Below are 21,658 nucleotides of genomic sequence, written 5' to 3'. Positions count from 1 at the left end.
TCCCGTGCATGTTATAGCTGTAGTAATATTCCCTTCAACCTGGAGAGCTGGGACCCATGGAATGGGTGCCATGCATTATTGCTTTAAAGGGTCTGCATTTGCTCACCCAATCTCACCAATCCTCTCAGTCCCAAGTGTCCAGCCTCATGCCACATCCAGCTGTCATTGTAGATAGGGTCATTCCAGGTTGCATCAGAGACCCTGAAGGAATTGTAAAGAATTTCCCTGTTTCTTTGTTCTGTTTTTGAAATTCCTGTTTAGAGTGGGTTTGAGCTGATTCTCGCTGCCATGTTTATGCCAGTCTAGACACACTTGATTCCCTTACGGAGACATATCAATACATAGGTTTTAAGATTCTTACTAGTCAGATCTATTCCTCTGTGGGAAATATGGGGTTTTGAGTCCCTTTCACTGAGGAAGGTGTAGGTCTTGTCTATTCCATAGTTGGTTTTTGGAACGGTACCTGTGCTTATATCAAACTCTGGTTTGATGCATCACCCCACCTCTCCTTCCCCCTTTAGCAGGCATAAGAGTGTTTTCTAAATGTGAGACTCTGTTTTGTTGCCTAACTCAGTTCATGTGTAGCCATGTTTACAGGATCTTCCTAAGTGATATCTTATGATAAGTTTCTTTTCCTGTGTGACTTCTTTCACTTAGAATCATCGTACCTGAATCCACTCATTTTGCTGCTACTGGTCTTATGACATTGATTTCATGGCTGAGGGATATACCATCGTATGTAAGTTCCACAATGTTTTGAACCATTTTCATATTTCCTGGGATATTTCAGGTGTACCCAGGTTGAGGTTCTTGTAAGCAGTGCAGCCCTCAATTTGGGGGTCGTTTGTCTTATGGATTTTCAGTTTTCCCAAGGTATATTACCTAGACGGGAAGTGCCCTTCGCTCTGTAGCTCTGTTGTTTACTTGTTTTAGGGAACACAATGCACTCCTCCAGTGAGGCAGTTGGCAACTTACATCCCGCCCATCAGCATAACAAGGCTCCCTGTTCTCCAGGGCCTGTCTTGCCTTTCTGGTTTTTACACATTTTGTGGATGTCCCTTTTGACCGGTGGGAAGTGATACTTCTTTGTAGTGCAGATTTGCATTGCCCGCTTGCTTGCTTGGCCAAAAAGGGCGTATGCGTTTACTCTTGAATATATTCAGGACAAAACGCATACGCCCTTTTTGGCCAAGTGCATCATTGTCGAAGTTGTGCCCCTCTTCCTGTGCTTTACAGGCGATTCCAACGTACCTCTTGAAATCTGTTTCCTGCTATTCTGCCTCGCTTTCAAGTCCGCCTCGTTGCCTTCCCTCAACAGATTTTTGGACGATAGTTGGCCTTGATTACTCTGCCAGTTTGTGAATTGCTGTGCCCCTGAGCTCCATTTTTCAACTCGTTTTTTGTGAGCTGAACGCAAGTCCAAACTTTTGGTTCAGGACCTATACTGGTTTCCGGTGGGTGGCTGAGACTTTGGTTAATTCTTCTTCCTGCCGGGAAATTAGAGTGACATGTGCCCATCCAAATGCCTAACAGCTACTCTCTCATTGGTTCTCCCTCTTCCCTTTCATCCTCTGCCAAATTGGCAACCTGTGCGAACCAGGAGCTTAAAGGGGCTGTCTCTCCAAGTTGGGAGATTGATAGGAAAGCAGTTGGAAAGTCAAACCGGAGCACCAGGAGAGGGGCTCTTCGTTGAGTTTTAGAAACCTTTCGTATTCACAGTGTGTCCATTCTCTAGGTTTCCCGTGCATGTTATAGCTGTAGTAATATTCCCTTCAACCTGGAGAGCTGGGACCCATGGAATGGGTGCCATGCATTACTGCTTTAAAGGGGCTGCATTTGCTCACCCAATCTCACCAATCCTCTCAGTCCCAAGTGTCCAGCCTCATGCCACATCCAGCTGTCATTGTAGATAGGGTCATTCCAGGTTGCATCAGAGACCCTGAAGGAATTGTAAAGAATTTCCCTGTTTCTTTGTTCTGTTTTTGAAATTCCTGTTTAGAGTGGGTTTGAGCTGATTCTCGCTGCCATGTTTATGCCAGTCTAGACACACTTGATTCCCTTACGGAGACATATCAATACATAGGTTTTACGATTCTTACTAGTCAGATCTATTCCTCTGTGGGAAATATGGGGTTTTGAGTCCCTTTCACTGAGGAAGGTGGAGGTCTTGTCTATTCCATAGTTGGTTTTTGGAACGGTACCTGTGCTTATATCAAACTCTGGTTTGATGCATCACCCCACCTCTCCTTCCCCCTTAAGCAGGCATAAGAGTGCTTTCTAAATGTGAGACTCTGTTCTCTTGCCTAACTCAGTTCATGTGTAGCCATGTTTACAGGATCTTCCTAAGTGATATCTTATGATAAGTTTCTTTTCCTGTGTGACTTCTTTCACTTAGAATCATCGTACCTGTATCCACTCATTTTGCTGCTACTGGTCTTATGACATTGATTTCATGGCTGAGGGATATTCCATCGTATGTAAGTTCCACAATGTTTTGAACCATTTTCATATTTCCTGGGATATTACAGGTGTACCCAGGTTGAGGTTCTTGTAAGCAGTGCAGCCCTCAATTTGGGGGTGGCTCTGTCTTATGGATTTTCAGTTTTCCCAAGGTATATTCCCTAGACTGGAAGTGCCCTTGGCTCTGTAGCTCTGTTGTTTACTTGTTTTAGGGAACACAATGCACTCCTCCAGTGAGGCAGTTGGCAACTTACATCCCGCCCATCAGCATAACAAGGCTCCCTGTTCTCCAGGGCCTGTCTTGCCTTTCTGGTTTTTACACATTTTGTGGATGTCCCTTTTGACCGGTGGGAAGTGATACTTCTTTGTAGTGCAGATTTGCATTGCCCGCTTGCTTGCTTGGCCAAAAAGGGTGTATGCGTTTTCTCCTGAATATATTCAGGAGAAAACGCATACACCCTTTTTGGCCAAGTGCATCATTGTCGAAGTTGTGCCCCTCTTCCTGTGCTTTACAGGCAATTCCAACGTACCTCTTGAAATCTGTTTCCTGCTATTCTGCCTCGCTTTCAAGTCCGCCTCGTTGCCTTCCCTCAACAGATTTTTGGACGATAGTTGGCCTTGATTACTCTGCCAGTTTGTGAATTGCTGTGCCCCTGAGCTCCATTTTTCAACTCGTTTTTTGTGAGCTGAACTCAAGTCCAAACTTTTGGTTCAGGACCTATACTGGTTCCCGGTGGGTGGCTGAGACTTTGGTTAATTCTTCTTCCTGCCGGGAAATTAGAGTGACATGTGCCCATCCAAATGCCTAACAGCTACTCTCTCATTGGTTCTCCCTCTTCCCTTTCATCCTCTGCCAAACTGGCAACCTGTGCGAACCAGGAGCTTAAAGGGGCTGTCTCTCCAAGTTGGGAGATTGATAGGAAAGCAGTTGGAAAGTCAAACCGGAGCACCAGGAGAGGGGCTCTTCGTTGAGTTTTAGAAACCTTTCGTATTCACAGTGTGTCCATTCTCTAGGTTTCCCATACACGTTATAGCTGTAGTAATATTCCCTTCAACCTGGAGAGCTGGGACCCATGGAATGGGTGCCATGCATTATTGCTTTAAAGGGTCGACATTTGCTCACCCAATCTCACCAATCCTCTCAGTCCCAAGTGTCCAGCCTCATGCCACATCCAGCTGTCATTGTAGATAGGGTCATTCCAGGTTGCATCAGAGACCCTGAAGGAATTGTAAAGAATTTCCCTGTTTCTTTGTTCTGTTTTTGAAATTCCTGTTTAGAGTGGGTTTGAGCTGATTCTCGCTGCCATGTTTATGCCAGTCTAGACACACTTGATTCCCTTACGGAGACATATCAATACATAGGTTTTAAGATTCTTACTAGTCAGATCTATTCCTCTGCGGGAAATATGGGGTTTTGAGTCCCTTTCACTGAGGAAGGTGTAGCTCTTGTCTACTCCATAGTTGGTTTTTGGAACGGTACCTGTGCTTATATCAAACTCTGGTTTGATGCATCACCCCACCTCTCCTTCCCCCTTAAGCAGGCATAAGAGTGTTTTCTAAATGTGAGACTCTGTTCTCTTGCCTAACTCAGTTCATGTGTAGCCATGTTTACAGGATCTTCCTAAGTGATATCTTAGGATAAGTTTCTTTTCCTGTGTGACTTCTTTCACTTAGAATCATCGTACCTGAATCCACTCATTTTGCTGCTACTGGTCTTATGACATTGATTTCATGGCTGAGGGTTATTCCATCGTACGTAAGTTCCACAAAGATTTGAACCATTTTTATATTTCCTGGGATATTTCAGGTGTACCCAGGTTGACTTTCTTGTAAGCAGTGCAGCCCTCAATTTGGGGGTGGCTCTGTCTTATGGATTTTCAGTTTTCCCAAGGTATATTCCCTAGACTGGAAGTGCCCTTGGCTCTGTAGCTCTGTTGTTTACTTGTTTTAGGGAACACAATGCACTCCTCCAGTGAGGCAGTTGGCAACTTACATCCCGCCCATCAGCATAAAAAGGCTCCCTGTTCTCGAGGGCCTGTCTTGCCTTTCTGGTTTTTACACATTTTGTGGATGTCCCTTTTGACCGGTGGGAAGTGATACTTCTTTGTAGTGCAGATTTGCATTGCCCGCTTGCTTGCTTGGCCAAAAAGGGCGTATGCGTTTTCTCCTGAATATATTCAGGAGAAAACGCATACGCCCTTTTTGGCCAAGTGCATCATTGTCGAAGTTGTGCCCCTCTTCCTGTGCTTTACAGGCGATTCCAACGTACCTCTAGAAATCTGTTTCCTGCTATTCTGCCTCGCTTTCAAGTCCGCCTCGTTGCCTTCCCTCAACAGATTTTTGGACGATAGTTGGCCTTGATTACTCTTCCAGTTTGTGAATTGCTGTGCCCATGAGCTCCATTTTTCAACTCGTTTTTTGTGAGCTGAACGCAAGTCCAAACTTTTGGTTCAGGACCTATACTGGTTCCCGGTGGGTGGCTGAGACTTTGGTTAATTCTTCTTCCTGCCGGGAAATTAGAGTGACATGTGCCCATCCAAATGCCTAACAGCTACTCTCTCATTGGTTCTCCCTCTTCCCTTTCATCCTCTGCCAAATTGGCAACCTGTGCGAACCAGGAGCTTAAAGGGGCTGTCTCTCCAAGTTGGGAGATGGATAGGAAAGCAGTTGGAAAGTCAAAACGGAGCACCAGGAGAGGGGCTCTTCGGTGAGTTTTAGAAAACTTTCGTATTCACACTGTGTCCATTCTCTAGGTTTCCATACATGTTATAGCTGTAGTAATATTCCCTTCAACCTGGAGAGCTGGGACCCATGGAATGGGTGCCATGCATTATTGCTTTAAAGGGTCTGCATTTGCTCACCCAATCTCACCAATCCTCTCAGTCCCAAGTGTCCAGCCTTATGCCACATCCAGCTGTCATTGTAGATAGGGTCATTCCAGTTTGCATCAGAGACCCTGAAGGAATTGTGAAGAATTTCCCTGTTTCTTTGTTCTGTTTTTGAAATTCATTTTTAGAGTGGGTTTGAGCTGATTCTCGCTGCCGTGTTTATGCCAGTCTAGACACACTTGATTCCCTTACGGAGACATATCAATACATAGGTTTTAAGATTCTTACTAGTCAGATCTATTCCTCTGTGGGAAATATGGGGTTTTGAGTCCCTTTCACTGAGCAAGGTGTAGGTCTTGTCTATTCCATAGTTGGTTTTTGGAACGGTACCTGTGCTTATATCAAACTCTGGTTTGATGCATCACCCCACCTCTCCTTCCCCCTTAAGCAGGCATAAGAGTGTTTTCTAAATGTGAGACTCTGTTCTCTTGCCTAACTCAGTTCATGTGTAGCCATGTTTACAGGATCTTCCTAAGTGATATCTTAGGATAAGTTTCTTTTCCTGTGTGACTTCTTTCACTTAGAATCATCGTACATGAATCCACTCATTTTGCTGCTACTGGTCTTATGACATTGATTTCATGGCTGAGGGTTATTCCATCGTACTTAATTCCACAAAGATTTGAACCATTTTTATATTTCCTGGGATATTTCAGGTGTACCCAGTTTGAGGTTCTTGTAAGCAGTGCAGCCCTCAATTTGGGGGTGGCTCTGTCTTATGGATTTTCAGTTTTCCCAAGGTATATTCCCTAGACTGGAAGTGCCCTTGGCTCTGTAGCTCTGTTGTTTACTTGTTTTAGGGAACACAATGCACTCCTCCAGTGTGGCAGTTGGCAACTTACATCCCGCCCATCAGCATAACAAGGCTCCCTGTTCTCCAGGGCCTGTCTTGCCTTTCTGGTTTTTACACATTTTGTGGATGTCCCTTTTGACCGGTGGGAAGTGATACTTCTTTGTAGTGCAGATTTGCATTGCCCGCTTGCTTGCTTGGCCAAAAAGGGCGTATGTGTTTTCTCCTGAATATATTCAGGAGAAAACGCATACGCCCTTTTTGGCCAAGTGCATCATTGTCGATGTTGTGCCCCTCTTCCTGTGCTTTACAGGCGATTCCAACGTACCTCTAGAAATCTGTTTCCTGCTATTCTGCCTCGCTTTCAAGTCCGCCTCGTTGCCTTCCCTCAACAGATTTTTGGACGATAGTTGGCCTTGATTACTCTTCCAGTTTGTGAATTGCTGTGCCCATGAGCTCCATTTTTCAACTCGTTTTTTGTGAGCTGAACGCAAGTCCAAACTTTTGGTTCAGGACCTATACTGGTTCCCGGTGGGTGGCTGAGACTTTGGTTAATTCTTCTTCCTGCCGGGAAATTAGAGTGACATGTGCCCATCCAAATGCCTAACAGCTACTCTCTCATTGGTTCTCCCTCTTCCCTTTCATCCTCTGCCAAATTGGCAACCTGTGCGAACCAGGAGCTTAAAGGGGCTGTCTCTCCAAGTTGGGAGATGGATAGGAAAGCAGTTGGAAAGTCAAACCGGAGCACCAGGAGAGGGGCTCTTCGTTGAGTTTTAGAAACGTTTCGTATTCACAGTGTGTCCATTCTCTAGGTTTCCCGTACATGTTATAGCTGTAGTAATATTCCCTTCTACCTGAGAGCTGGGACCCAAGGAATGGGTGCCATGCATTATTTATTTAAAGGGTCTGCATTTGCTCACCCAATCTCACCAATCCTCTCAGTCCCAAGTGTCCAGCCTTATGCCACATCCAGCTGTCATTGTAGATAGGGTCATTCCAGGTTGCATCAGAGACCCTGAAGGAATTGTGAAGAATTTCCCTGTTTCTTTGTTCTGTTTTTGAAATTCCTTTTTAGAGTGGGTTTGAGCTGATTCTCGCTGCCATGTTTATGCCAGTCTAGACACACTTGATTCCCTTATGGAGACATATCAATACATAGGTTTTAAGATTCTTACTAGTCAGATCTATTCCTCTGCGGGACATATGGGGTTTTGAGTCCCTTTACTGAGGAAGGTGTAGGTCTTGTCTAATCCATAGTTGGTTTTTGGAACGGTACCTGTGCTTATATCAAACTCTGGTTTGATGCATCACCCCACCTCTCCTTCCCCCTTAAGCAGGCATAAGAGTGTTTTCTAAATGTGAGACTCTGTTCTCTTGCCTAACTCAGTTCATGTGTAGCCGTGTTTACAGGATCTTCATAAGTGATATCTTAGGATAAGTTTCTTTTTCTGTGTGACCTCTTTCACTTAGAATCATCGTACCTGAATCCACTCATTTTGCTGCTACTGGTCTTATGACATTGATTTCGTGGCTGAGGGATATTCCATCGTACGTAAGTTCCACAATGTGTGGAACCATTTTTATATTTCCTGGGATATTTCAGGTGTACCCAGGTTGAGGTTCCTGTAAGCAGTGCAGCCCTCAATTTGGGGGTGGCTCTGTCTTATGGATTTTCAGTTTCCCCAAGGTATATTCCCTAGACTGGAAGTGCCCTTGGCTCTGTAGCTCTGTTGTTTACTTGTTTTAGGGAACACAATGCACTTCTCCAGTGAGGCAGTTGGCAACTTACATCTCGCCCATCAGCATAAGAAGGCTCCCTGTTCTCCAGGGCCTGTCTTGCCTTTCTGGTTTTTACACATTTTGTGGATGTCCCTTTTGACCGGTGGGAAGTGATACTTCTTTGTAGTGCAGATTTGCATTGCCCGCTTGCTTGCTTGGCCAAAAAGGGCGTATGCGTTTTCTCCTGAATATATTCAGGAGAAAACGCATACGCCCTTTTTGGCCAAGTGCATCATTGTCGAAGTTGTGCCCCTCTTCCTGTGCTTTACAGGCGATTCCAACGTACCTCTTGAAATCTGTTTCCTGCTATTCTGCCTCGCTTTCAAGTCCGCCTCGTTGCCTTCCCTCAACAGATTTTTGGACGATAGTTGGCCTTGATTACTCTGCCAGTTTGTGAATTGCTGTGCCCCTGAGCTCCATTTTTCAACTCGTTTTTTGTGAGCTGAACGCAAGTCCAAACTTTTGGTTCAGGACCTATACTGGTTCCCGGTGGGTGGCTGAGACTTTGGTTAATTCTTCTTCCTGCCGGGAAATTAGAGTGACATGTGCCCATCCAAATGCCTAACAGCTACTCTCTCATTGGTTCTCCCTCTTCCCTTTCATCCTCTGCCAAATTGGCAACCTGTGCGAAACAGGAGCTTAAAGGGGCTGTCTCTCCAAGTTGGGAGATTGATAGGAAAGCAGTTGGAAAGTCAAACCGGAGCACCAGGAGAGGGGCTCTTCGTTGAGTTTTAGAAACCTTTTGTATTCACAGTGTGTCCATTCTCTAGGTTTCCCGTACACGTTATAGCTGTAGTAATATTCCCTTCAACCTGGAGAGCTGGGACCCAAGGAATGGGTGCCATGCATTATTGCTTTAAAGGGTCTGCATTTGCTCACCCAATCTCACCAATCCTCTCAGTCCCAAGTGTCCAGCCTTATGCCACATCCAGCTGTCATTGTAGATAGGGTCATTCCAGGTTGCATCAGAGACCCTGAAGGAATTGTGAAGAATTTCCCTGTTTCTTTGTTCTGTTTTTGAAACTCCTTTTTAGAGTGGGTTTGAGCTGATTCTCGCTGCCATGTTTATGCCAGTCTAGACACACTTGATTCCCTTACGGAGACATATCAATACATAGGTTTTAAGATTCTTACTAGTCAGATCTATTCCTCTGCGGGAAATATGGGGTTTTGAGTCCCTTTCACTGAGGAAGGTGGAGGTCTTGTCTATTCCATAGTTGGTTTTTGGAACGGTACCTGTGCTTATATCAAACTCTGGTTTGATGCATCACCCCACCTCTCCTTCCCCCTTAAGCAGGCATAAGAGTGTTTTCTAAATGTGAGACTCTGTTCTCTTTCCTAACTCAGTTCATGTGTAGCCATGTTTACAGGATCTTCCTAAGTGATATCTTATGATAAGTTTCTTTTTCTGTGTGACTTCTTTCACTTAGAATCATCGTACCTGAATCCACTCATTTTGCTGCTACTGGTCTTATGACATTGATTTCGTGGCTGAGGGATATTCCATCGTACGTAAGTTCCACAATGTTTGGAACCATTTTTATATTTCCTGGGATATTTCAGGTGTACCCAGGTTGAGGTTCTTGTAAGCAGTGCAGCCCTCAATTTGGGGGTGGCTCTGTCTTATGGATTTTCAGTTTTCCCAAGGTATATTCCCTAGACTGGAAGTGCCCTTGGCTCTGTAGCTCTGTTGTTTACTTCTTTTAGGGAACACAATGCACTCCTCCAGTGAGGCAGTTGGCAACTTACATCCCGCCCATCAGCATAACAAGGCTCCCTGTTCTCCAGGGCCTGTCTTGCCTTTCTGGTTTTTACACATTTTGTGGATGTCCCTTTTGACCGGTGGGAAGTGATACTTCTTTGTAGTGCAGATTTGCATTGCCCGCTTGCTTGCTTGGCCAAAAAGGGCGTATGCGTTTTCTCCTGAATATATTCAGGAGAAAACGCATACGCCCTTTTTGGCCAAGTGCATCATTGTCGAAGTTGTGCCCCTCTTCCTGTGCTTTACAGGCGATTCCAACGTACCTCTTGAAATCTGTTTCCTGCTATTCTGCCTCGCTTTCAAGTCCACCTCGTTGCCTTCCCTCAACAGATTTTTGGACGATAGTTGGCCTTGATTACTCTGCCAGTTTGTGAATTGCTGTGCCCCTGAGCTCCATTTTTCAACTCGTTTTTTTTTTTTTCTTTTTGCGATATGCGGGCCTCTCACTGTTGTGGCCTTTCCCGTTGCGGAGCACAGGCTCCGGATGCGCAGGCCCAGCGGCCATGGCTCACGGGCCCAGCCGCTCCGCGGCATATGGGATCCTCCCAGACCGGGGCACGAACCCGTATCCCCTGCATCGGCAGGCGGACTCTCAACCACTGCGCCACCAGGGAGGCCCATTCAACTCGTTTTTTGTGAGCTGAACGCAAGTCCAAACTTTTGGTTCAGGACCTATACTGGTTCCCGGTGGGTGGCTGAGACTTTGGTTAATTCTTCTTCCTGCCGGGAAATTAGAGTGACATGTGCCCATCCAAATGCCTAACAGCTACTCTCTCATTGGTTCTCCCTCTTCCCTTTCATCCTCTGCCAAATTGGCAACCTGTGCGAACCAGGAGCTTAAAGGGGCTGTCTCTCCAAGTTGGGAGATTGATAGGAAAGCAGTTGGAATGTCAAAACGGAGCACCAGGAGAGGGGCCCTTCGTTGAATTTTAGAAACCTTTCGTATTCACAGTGTGTCCATTCTCTAGGTTTCCCGTACATGTTATAGCTGTAGTAATATTCCCTTCAACCTGGAGATTTGGGACCCATGGAATGGGTGCCATGCATTACTGCTTTAAAGGGTCTGCATTTGCTCACCCTATCTCACCAATCCTCTCAGTCCTAAGTGTCCAGCCTCATGCCACATCCAGCTGTCATTGTAGATAGGGTCATTCCAGGTTGCATCAGAGACCCTGAAGGAATTGTAAAGAATTTCCCTGTTTCTTTGTTCTGTTTTTGAAATTCCTTTTTAGAGTGGGTTTGAGCTGATTCTCGCTGCCTTGTTTATGCCAGTCTAGACACACTTGATTCCCTTACGGAGACATATCAATACATAGGTTTTAAGATTCTTACTAGTCAGATCTATTCCTCTGCGGGAAATATGGGGTTTTGAGTCCCTTTCACTGAGGAAGGTGTAGGTCTTGTCTATTCCATAGTTGGTTTTTGGAACGGTACCTGTGCTTATATCAAACTCTGGTTTGATGCATCACCCCACCTCTCCTTCCCCCTTAAGCAGGCATAAGAGTGTTTTCTAAATGTGAGACTCTGTTCTCTTTCCTAACTCAGTTCGTGTATAGCCATGTTTACAGGATCTTCCTAAGTGATATCTTATGATAAGTTTCTTTTCCTGTGTGACTTCTTTCACTTAGAATCATCGTACCTGAATCCACTCATTTTGCTGCTACTGGTCTTATGACATTGTTTTCATGGCTGAGGGATATTCCATCGTACATAAGTTCCACAATGTTTGGAACCATTTTTATATTTCCTGGGATATTTCAGGTGTACCCAGGTTGAGGTTCTTGTAAGCAGTGCAGCCCTCAATTTGGGGGTGGCTCTGTCTTATGGATTTTCAGTTTTCCCAAGGTATATTCCCTAGACTGGAAGTGCCCTTGGCTCTGTAGCTCTGTTGTTTACTTGTTTTAGGGAACACAAAGCACTCCTCCAGTGAGGCAATTGGCAACTTACATCCCGCCCATCAGCATAACAAGGCTCCCTGTTCTCCAGGGCCTGTCTTGCCTTTCTGGTTTTTACACATTTTGTGGATGTCCCTTTTGACCGGTGGGAAGTGATACTTCTTTGTAGTGCAGATTTGCATTGCCCGCTTGCTTGCTTGGCCAAAAAGGGCGTATGCGTTTTGGCCTGAATATATTCAGGAGAAAACGCATACGCCCTTTTTGGCCAAGGGCATCATTGTCGAAGTTGTGCCCCTCTTCCTGTGCTTTACAGGCGATTCCAACGTACCTCTTGAAATCTGTTTCCTGCTATTCTGCCTCGCTTTCAAGTCCGCCTCGTTGCCTTCCCTCAACAGATTTTTGGACGATAGTTGGCCTTGATTACTCTGCCAGTTTGTGAATTGCTGTGCCCCTGAGCTCCATTTTTCAACTCGTTTTTTGTGAGCTGAACGCAAGTCCAAACTTTTGGTTCAGGACCTATAATTGTTCCCGGTGGGTGGCTGAGACTTTGGTTAATTCTTCTTACTGCCGGGAAATTAGAGTGACATGGGCCCATCCAAATGCCTAACAGCTACTCTCTCATTGGTTCTCCCTCTTCCCTTTCATCCTCTGCCAAATTGGCAACCTGTGCGAAACAGGAGCTTAAAGGGGCTGTCTCTCTAAGTTGGGAGATTGATAGGAAAGCAGTTGGAAAGTCAAACCGGAGCACCAGGAGAGGGGCTCTTCGTTGAGTTTTAGAAACCTTTCGTATTCACAGTGTGTCCATTCTCTAGGTTTCCCGTACATGTTATAGCTGTAGTAATATTCCCTTCTACCTGGAGAGCTGGGACCCAAGGAATGGGTGCCATGCATTATTGCTTTAAAGGGTCTGCATTTGCTCACCCAATCTCACCAATCCTCTCAGTCCCAAGTGTCCAGCCTTATGCCACATCCAGCTGTCATTGTAGATAGGGTCATTCCAGGTTGCATCAGAGACCCTGAAGGAATTGTGAAGAATTTCCCTGTTTCTTTGTTCTGTTTTTGAAATTCCTTTTTAGAGTGGGTTTGAGCTGATTCTCGCTGCCATGTTTATGCCAGTCTAGACACACTTGATTCCCTTACGGAGACATATCAATACATAGGTTTTAAGATCCTTACTAGTCAGATCTATTCCTCTGCGGGAAATATGGGGTTTTGAGTCCCTTTCACTGAGGAAGGTGTAGGTCTTGTCTATTCCATAGTTGGTTTTTGGAACGGTACCTGTGCTTATATCAAACTCTGGTTTGATGCATCACCCCACCTCTCCTTCCCCCTTAAGCAGGCATAAGAGTGTTTTCTAAATGTAAGACTCTGTTCTCTTTCCTAACTCAGTTCATGTGTAGCCATGTTTACAGGATCTTCCTAAGTGATATCTTATGATAAGTTTCTTTTTCTGTGTGACTTCTTTCACTTAGAATCATCGTACCTGAATCCACTCATTTTGCTGCTACTGGTCTTATGACATTGATTTCGTGGCTGAGGGATATTCCATCGTACGTAAGTTCCACAATGTTTGGAACCATTTTTATATTTCCTGGGATATTTCAGGTGTAGCCAGGTTGAGGTTCTTGTAAGCAGTGCAGCCCTCAATTTGGGGGTGGCTCTGTCTTATGGATTTTCAGTTTTCCCAAGGTATATTCCCTAGACTGGAAGTGCCCTTGGCTCTGTAGCTCTGTTGTTTACTTCTTTTAGGGAACACAATGCACTCCTCCAGTGAGGCAGTTGGCAACTTACATCCCGCCCATCAGCATAACAAGACTCCCTGTTCTCCAGGGCCTGTCTTGCCTTTCTGGTTTTTACACATTTTGTGGATGTCCCTTTTGACCGGTGGGAAGTGATACTTCTTTGTAGTGCAGATTTGCATTGCCCGCTTACTTGCTTGGCCAAAAAGGGCGTATGCGTTTTCTCCTGAATATATTCAGGAGAAAACGCATACACCCTTTTTGGCCAAGTGCATCATTGTCGAAGTTGTGCCCCTCTTCCTGTGCTTTACAGGCGATTCCAACGTACCTCTTGAAATCTGTTTCCTGCTATTCTGCCTCGCTTTCAAGTCCGCCTCCTTGCCTTCCCTCAACAGATTTTTGGACGATAGTTGGCCTTGATTTCTCTGCCAGTTTGTGAATTACTGTGCCCCTGAGCTCCATTTTTCAACTCGTTTTTTGTGAGCTGAACGCAAGTCCAAACTTTTGGTTCAGGACCTATACTGGTTCCCGGGGGGTGGCTGAGACTTTGGTTAATTCTTCTTCCTGCCGGGAAATTAGAGTGACATGTGCCCATCCAAATGCCTAACAGCTACTCTCTCATTGGTTCTCCCTCTTCCCTTTCATCCTCTGCCAAATTGGCAACCTGTGCGAACCAGGAGCTTAAAGGGGCTGTCTCTCCAAGTTGGGAGATTGATAGGAAAGCAGTTGGAAAGTCAAAACGGAGCACCAGGAGAGGGGCCCTTCGTTGAGTTTTAGAAACCTTTCGTATTCACAGTGTGTCCATTCTCTAGGTTTCCCGTACATGTTATAGCTGTAGTAATATTCCCTTCAACCTGGAGAGTTGGACCCATGGAATGGGTGCCATGCATTACTGCTTTAAAGGGTCTGCATTTGCTCACCCTATCTCACCAATCCTCTCAGTCCTAAGTGTCCAGCCTCATGCCACATCCAGCTGTCATTGTAGATAGGGTCATTCCAGGTTGCATCAGAGACCCTGAAGGAATTGTAAAGAATTTCCCTGTTTCTTTGTTCTGTTTTTGAAATTCCTTTTTAGAGTGGGTTTGAGCTGATTCTCGCTGCCATGTTTATGCCAGTCTAGACACACTTGATTCCCTTACGGAGACATATCAATACATAGGTTTTAAGATTCTTACTAGTCAGATCTATTCCTCTGCGGGAAATATGGGGTTTTGAGTCCCTTTCACTGAAGAAGGTGTAGGTCTTGTCTATTCCATAGTTGGTTTTTGGAACGGTACCTGTGCTTATATCAAACTCTGGTTTGATGCATCACCCCACCTCTCCTTCCCCCTTAAGCAGGCATAAGAGTGTTTTCTAAATGTGAGACTCTGTTCTCTTTCCTAACTCAGTTCATGTGTAGCCATGTTTACAGGATCTTCCTAAGTGATATCTTAGGATAAGTTTCTTTTTCTGTGTGACTTCTTTCACTTAGAATCATCGTACCTGAATCCACTCATTTTGCTGCTACTGGTCTTATGACATTGATTTCGTGGCTGAGGGATATTCCATCGTACGTAAGTTCCACAATGTTTTGAACCATTTTTATATTTCCTGGGATATTTCCGGTGTACCCAGGTTGAGGTTCTTGTAAGCAGTGCAGCCCTCAATTTGGGGGTGGCTGTGTCTTATGGATTTTCAGTTTTCCCAAGGTATATTCCCTAGACTGGATGTGCCCTTGGCTCTGTAGCTCTGTTGTTTACTTGTTTTAGGGAACACAATGCACTCCTCCAGTGAGGCAGTTGGCAACTTATATCCCGCCCATCAGCATAACAAGGCTCCCTGTTCTCCAGGGCCTGTCTTGCCTTTCTGGTTTTTACACATTTTGTGGATGTCCCTTTTGACCGGTGGGAAGTGATACTTCTTTGTAGTGCAGATTTGCATTGCCCGCTTGCTTGCTTGTCCAAAAAGGGCGTATGCGTTTTCTCCTGAATATATTCAGGAGAAAACACATACGCCCTTTTTGGCCAAGTGCATCATTGTCGAAGTTGTGCCCCTCTTCCTGTGCTTTACAGGCGATTCCAACGTACCTCTTGAAATCTGTTTCCTGCTATTCTGCCTCGCTTTCAAGTCCGCCTCGTTGCCTTCCCTCAACAGATTTTTGGACGATAGTTGGCCTTGATTACTCTGCCAGTTTGTGAATTGCTGTGCCCCTGAGCTCCATTTTTCAACTCGTTTTTTGTGAGCTGAACGCAAGTCCAAACTTTTGGTTCAGGACCTATACTGGTTCCCGGTGGGTGGCTGAGACTTTGGTTCATTCTTCTTTCGGCCGGGAAGTTAGAGTGACATGTGCCCATCCAAATGCCTAACAGCTACTCTCTCATTGATTCTCCCTCTTCCCTTTCATCCTCTGCCAAATTGGCAACCTGTGCGAACCAGGAGCTTAAAGGGGCTGTCTCTCCAAGTTGGGAGATTGATAGGAAAGCAGTTGGAAAGTCAAACCGGAGCACCAGGAGAGGGGCTCTTCGTTGAGTTTTAGAAACCTTTCTTATTCACAGTGTGTCCATTCTCTAGGTTTCCCATACATGTTATACCTGTAGTAATATTCCCTTCAACCTGGAGAGCTGGGACCCAAGGAATGGGTGCCATGCATTATTGCTTTAAAGGGTCTGCATTTGCTCACCCAATCTCACCAATCCTCTCAGTCCCAAGTGTCCAGCCTCATGCAACATCCAGCTGTCATTGTAGATAGGGTCATTCCAGGTTGCATCAGAGACCCTGAAGGAATTGTAAAGAATTTCCCTGTTTCATTGTTCTGTTTTTGAAATTCCTTTTTAGAGTGGGTTTGAGCTGATTCTCGCTGCCATGTTTATGCCAGTCTAGACACACTTGATTCCCTTACGGAGACATATCTATACATAGGTTTTAAGATTCTTACTAGTCAGATCTATTCCTCTGCGGGAAATATGGGGTTTTGAGTCCCTTTCACTGAGGAAGGTGTAGGTCTTGTCTATTCCATAGTTGGTTTTTGGAACGGTACCTGTGCTTATATCAAACTCTGGTTTGATGCATCACCCCACCTCTCCTTCCCCCTTAAGCAGGCATAAGAGTGTTTTCTAAATGTGAGACTCTGTTCTCTTTCCTAACTCAGTTCATGTGTAGCCATGTTTACAGGATCTTCCTAAGTGATACCTTAGGATAAGTTTCTTTTTCTGTGTGACTTCTTTCACTTAGAATCATCGTACCTGAATCCACTCATTTTGCTGCTACTGGTCTTATGACATTAATTTCGTGGCTGAGGGATATTCCATCGTACGTAAGTTCCACAATGTTTTGAACCATTTTTATATTTCCTGGGATATTTCCGGTGTACCCAGGTTGAGGTTCTTGTAAGCAGTGCAGCCCTCAATTTGGGGGTGGCTGTGTCTTATGGATTTTCAGTTTTCCCAAGGTATATTCCCTAGACTGGAAGTGCCCTTGGCTCTGTAGCTCTGTTGTTTACTTGTTTTAGGGAACACAAAGCACTCCTCCAGTGAGGCAGTTGGCAACTTACATCCCGCCCATCAGCATAACAAGGCTCCCTGTTCTCCAGGGCCTGTCTTGCCTTTCTGGTTTTTACACATTTTGTGGATGTCCCTTTTGACCGGTGGGAAGTGATACTTCTTTGTAGTGCAGATTTGCATTGCCCGCTTGCTTGCTTGGCCAAAAAGGGCGTATGCGTTTTGGCCTGAATGTATTCAGGAGAAAACGCATACGCCCTTTTTGGCCAAGGGCATCATTGTCGAAGTTGTGCCCCTCTTCCTGTGCTTTACAGGCGATTCCAACGTACCTCTTGAAATCTGTTTCCTGCTATTCTGCCTCGCTTTCAAGTCCGCCTCGTTGCCTTCCCTCAACAGATTTTTGGACGATAGTTGGCCTTGATTACTCTGCCAGTTTGTGAATTGCTGTGCCCCTGAGCTCCATTTTTCAACTCGTTTTTTGTGAGCTGAACGCAAGTCCAAACTTTTGGTTCAGGACCTATAATGGTTCCCGGTGGGTGGCTGAGACTTTGGTTAATTCTTCTTCCTGCCGGGAAATTAGAGTGACATGGGCCCATCCAAATGCCTAACAGCTACTCTCTCATTGGTTCTCCCTCTTCCCTTTCATCCTCTGCCAAATAGGCAACCTGTGCGAAACAGGAGCTTAAAGGGGCTGTCTCTCCAAGTTGGGAGATTGATAGGAAAGCAGTTGGAAAGTCAAACCGGAGCACCAGGAGAGGGGCTCTTCGTTGAGTTTTAGAAACCTTTCGTATTCACAGTGTGTCCATTCTCTAGGTTTCCCGTACATGTTATAGCTGTAGTAATATTCCCTTCTACCTGGAGAGCTGGGACCCAAGGAATGGGTGCCATGCATTATTGCTTTAAAGGGTCTGCATTTGCTCACCCAATCTCACCAATCCTCTCAGTCCCAAGTGTCCAGCCTTATGCCACATCCAGCTGTCATTGTAGATAGGGTCATTCCAGGTTGCATCAGAGACCCTGAAGGAATTGTGAAGAATTTCCCTGTTTCTTTGTTCTGTTTTTGAAATTCCTTTTTAGAGTGGGTTTGAGCTGATTCTCGCTGCCATGTTTATGCCAGTCTAGACACACTTGATTCCCTTACGGAGACATATCAATACATAGGTTTTAAGATCCTTACTAGTCAGATCTATTCCTCTGCGGGAAATATGGGGTTTTGAGTCCCTTTCACTGAGGAAGGTGTAGGTCTTGTCTATTCCATAGTTGGTTTTTGGAACGGTACCTGTGCTTATATCAAACTCTGGTTTGATGCATCACCCCACCTCTCCTTCCCCCTTAAGCAGGCATAAGAGTGTTTTCTAAATGTAAGACTCTGTTCTCTTTCCTAACTCAGTTCATGTGTAGCCATGTTTACAGGATCTTCCTAAGTGATATCTTATGATAAGTTTCTTTTTCTGTGTGACTTCTTTCACTTAGAATCATCGTACCTGAATCCACTCATTTTGCTGCTACTGGTCTTATGACATTGATTTCGTGGCTGAGGGATATTCCATCGTACGTAAGTTCCACAATGTTTGGAACCATTTTTATATTTCCTGGGATATTTCAGGTGTACCCAGGTTGAGGTTCTTGTAAGCAGTGCAGCCCTCAATTTGGGGGTGGCTCTGTCTTATGGATTTTCAGTTTTCCCAAGGTATATTCCCTAGACTGGAAGTGCCCTTGGCTCTGCAGCTCTGTTGTTTACTTCTTTTAGGGAACACAATGCACTCCTCCAGTGAGGCAGTTGGCAACTTACATCCCGCCCATCAGCATAACAAGACTCCCTGTTCTCCAGGGCCTGTCTTGCCTTTCTGGTTTTTACACATTTTGTGGATGTCCCTTTTGACCGGTGGGAAGTGATACTTCTTTGTAGTGCAGATTTGCATTGCCCGCTTACTTGCTTGGCCAAAAAGGGCGTATGCGTTTTCTCCTGAATATATTCAGGAGAAAACGCATACACCCTTTTTGGCCAAGTGCATCATTGTCGAAGTTGTGCCCCTCTTCCTGTGCTTTACAGGCGATTCCAACGTACCTCTTGAAATCTGTTTCCTGCTATTCTGCCTCGCTTTCAAGTCCGCCTCGTAGCCTTCCCTCAACAGATTTTTGGACGATAGTTGGCCTTGATTTCTCTGCCAGTTTGTGAATTACTGTGCCCCTGAGCTCCATTTTTCAACTCGTTTTTTGTGAGCTGAACGCAAGTCCAAACTTTTGGTTCAGGACCTATACTGGTTCCCGGTGGGTGGCTGAGACTTTGGTTCATTCTTCTTCCTGCCGGGAAATTAGAGTGACATGTGCCCATCCAAATGCCTAACAGCTACTCTCTCATTGGTTCTCCCTCTTCCCTTTCATCCTCTGCCAAATTGGCAACCTGTGCGAACCAGGAGCTTAAAGGGGCTGTCTCTCCAAGTTGGGAGATTGATAGGAAAGCAGTTGGAAAGTCAAACTGGAGCACCAGGAGAGGGGCTCTTCGTTGAGTTTTAGAAACCTTTCGTATTCACAGAGTGTCCATTCTCTAGGTTTCCCGTACATGTTATAGCTGTAGTAATATTCCCTTCTACCTGGAGAGCTGGGACCCAAGGAATGGGTGCCATGCATTATTGCTTTAAAGGGTCTGCATTTGCTCACCCAATCTCACCAATCCTCTCAGTCCCAAGTGTCCAGCCTTATGCCACATCCAGCGGTCATTGTAGATAGGGTCATTCCAGGTTGCATCAGAGACCCTGAAGGAATTGTGAAGAATTTCCCTGTTTCTTTGTTCTGTTTTTGAAATTCCTTTTTAGAGTGGGTTTGAGCTGATTCTCGCTGCCATGTTTATGCCAGTCTAGACACACTTGATTCCCTTATGGAGACATATCAATACATAGGTTTTAAGATTCTTACTAGGCAGATCTATTCCTCTGCGGGAAATATGGGGTTTTGAGTCCCTTTCACTGAGGAAGGTGTAGGTCTTGTCTATTCCATAGTTGGTTTTTGGAACGGTACCTGTGCTTATATCAAACTCTGGTTTGATGCATCACCCCACCTCTCCTTCCCCCTTAAGCAGGCATAAGAGTGTTTTCTAAATGTGAGACTCTGTTCTCTTTCCTAACTCAGTTCATGTGTAGCCATGTTTACAGGATCTTCCTAAGTGATATCTTAGGATAAGTTTCTTTTTCTGTGTGACTTCTTTCACTTAGAATCATCGTACCTGAATCCACTCATTTTGCTGCTACTGGTCTTATGACATTGATTTCGTGGCTGAGGGATATTCCATCGTACGTAAGTTCCACAATGTTTGGAACCATTTTTATATTTCCTGGGATATTTCAGGTGTACCCAGGTTGAGGTTCTTGTAAGCAGTGCAGCCCTCAATTTGGGGGTGGCTCTGTCTTATGGATTTTCAGTTTTCCCAAGGTATATTCCCTAGACTGGAAGTGCCCTTGGCTCTGTAGCTCTGTTGTTTACTTGTTTTAGGGAACACAATGCACTCCTCCAGTGAGGCAGTTGGCAACTTACATCCCGCCCATCAGCATAACAAGGCTCCCTGTTCTCCAGGGCCTGTCTTGCCTTTCTGGTTTTTACATATTTTGTGGATGTCCCTTTTGACCGGTGGGAAGTCATACTTCTTTGTAGTGCAGATTTGCATTGCCCGCTTGCTTGCTTGGCCAAAAAGGGTGTATGCGTTTTCTCCTGAATATATTCAGGAGAAAACGCATACGCCCTTTTTCTCCAAGTGCATCATTGTCGAAGTTGTGCCCCTCTTCCTGTGCTTTACAGGCGATTCCAACGTACCTCTTGAAATCTGTTTCCTGCTATTCTGCCTCGATTTCAAGTCCGCCTCGTTGCCTTCCCTCAACAGATTTTTGGACGATAGTTGGCCTTGATTACTCTGCCAGTTTGTGAATTGCTGTGCCCCTGAGCTCCATTTTTCAACTCGTTTTTTGTGAGCTGAACGCAAGTCCAAACTTTTGGTTCAGGACCTATACTGGTTCCCGGTGGGTGGCTGAGACTTTGGTTAATTCTTCTTCCTGCCGGGAAATTAGAGTGACATGTGCCCATCCAAATGCCTTACAGCTACTCTCTCACTGATTCTCCCTCTTCCCTTTCATCCTCTGCCAAATTGGCAACCTGTGCGAACCAGGAGCTTAAAGGGGCTGTCTCTCCAAGTTGGGAGATTGATAGGAAAGCAGTTGGAAAGTCAAACCGGAGCACCAGGAGAGGGGCTCTTCGTTGAGTTTTAGAAACCTTTCGTATTCACAGTGTGTCCATTCTCTAGGTTTCCCATACATGTTATAGCTGTAGTAATATTCCCTTCAACCTGGAGAGCTGGGACCCAAGGAAAGGGTGCAATGCATTATTGCTTTAAAGGGTCTGCATTTGCTCACCCAATCTCACCAATCCTCTCAGTCCCATGTGTCCAGCCTCATGCAAAATCCAGCTGTCATTGTAGATAGGGTCATTCCAGGTTGCATCAGAGACCCTGAAGGAATTGTAAAGAATTTCCCTGTTTCTTTGTTCTGTTTTTGAAATTCCTTTTTAGAGTGGGTTTGAGCTGATTCTCGCTGCCATGTTTATGCCAGTCTAGACACACTTGATTCCCTTACGGAGACATATCAATACATAGGTTTTAAGATTCTTACTAGTCAGATCTATTCCTCTGCGGGAAATATGGGGTTTTGAGTCCCTTTCACTGAGGAAGGTGTAGGTCTTGTCTATTCCATAGTTGGTTTTTGGAACGGTACCTGTGCTTATATCAAACTCTGGTTTGATGCATCACCCCACCTCTCCTTCCCCCTTAAGCAGGCATAAGAGTGTTTTCTAAATGTGAGACTCTGTTCTCTTTCCTAACTCAGT

The sequence above is a fragment of the Mesoplodon mirus genome (genome assembly GCF_964341445.2).
Source record: "Mesoplodon mirus genome assembly, chromosome: 9".
Classification (NCBI taxonomy): domain Eukaryota; kingdom Metazoa; phylum Chordata; class Mammalia; order Artiodactyla; family Ziphiidae; genus Mesoplodon; species Mesoplodon mirus.
Note: the sequence above shows the minus strand (reverse complement) of the source record.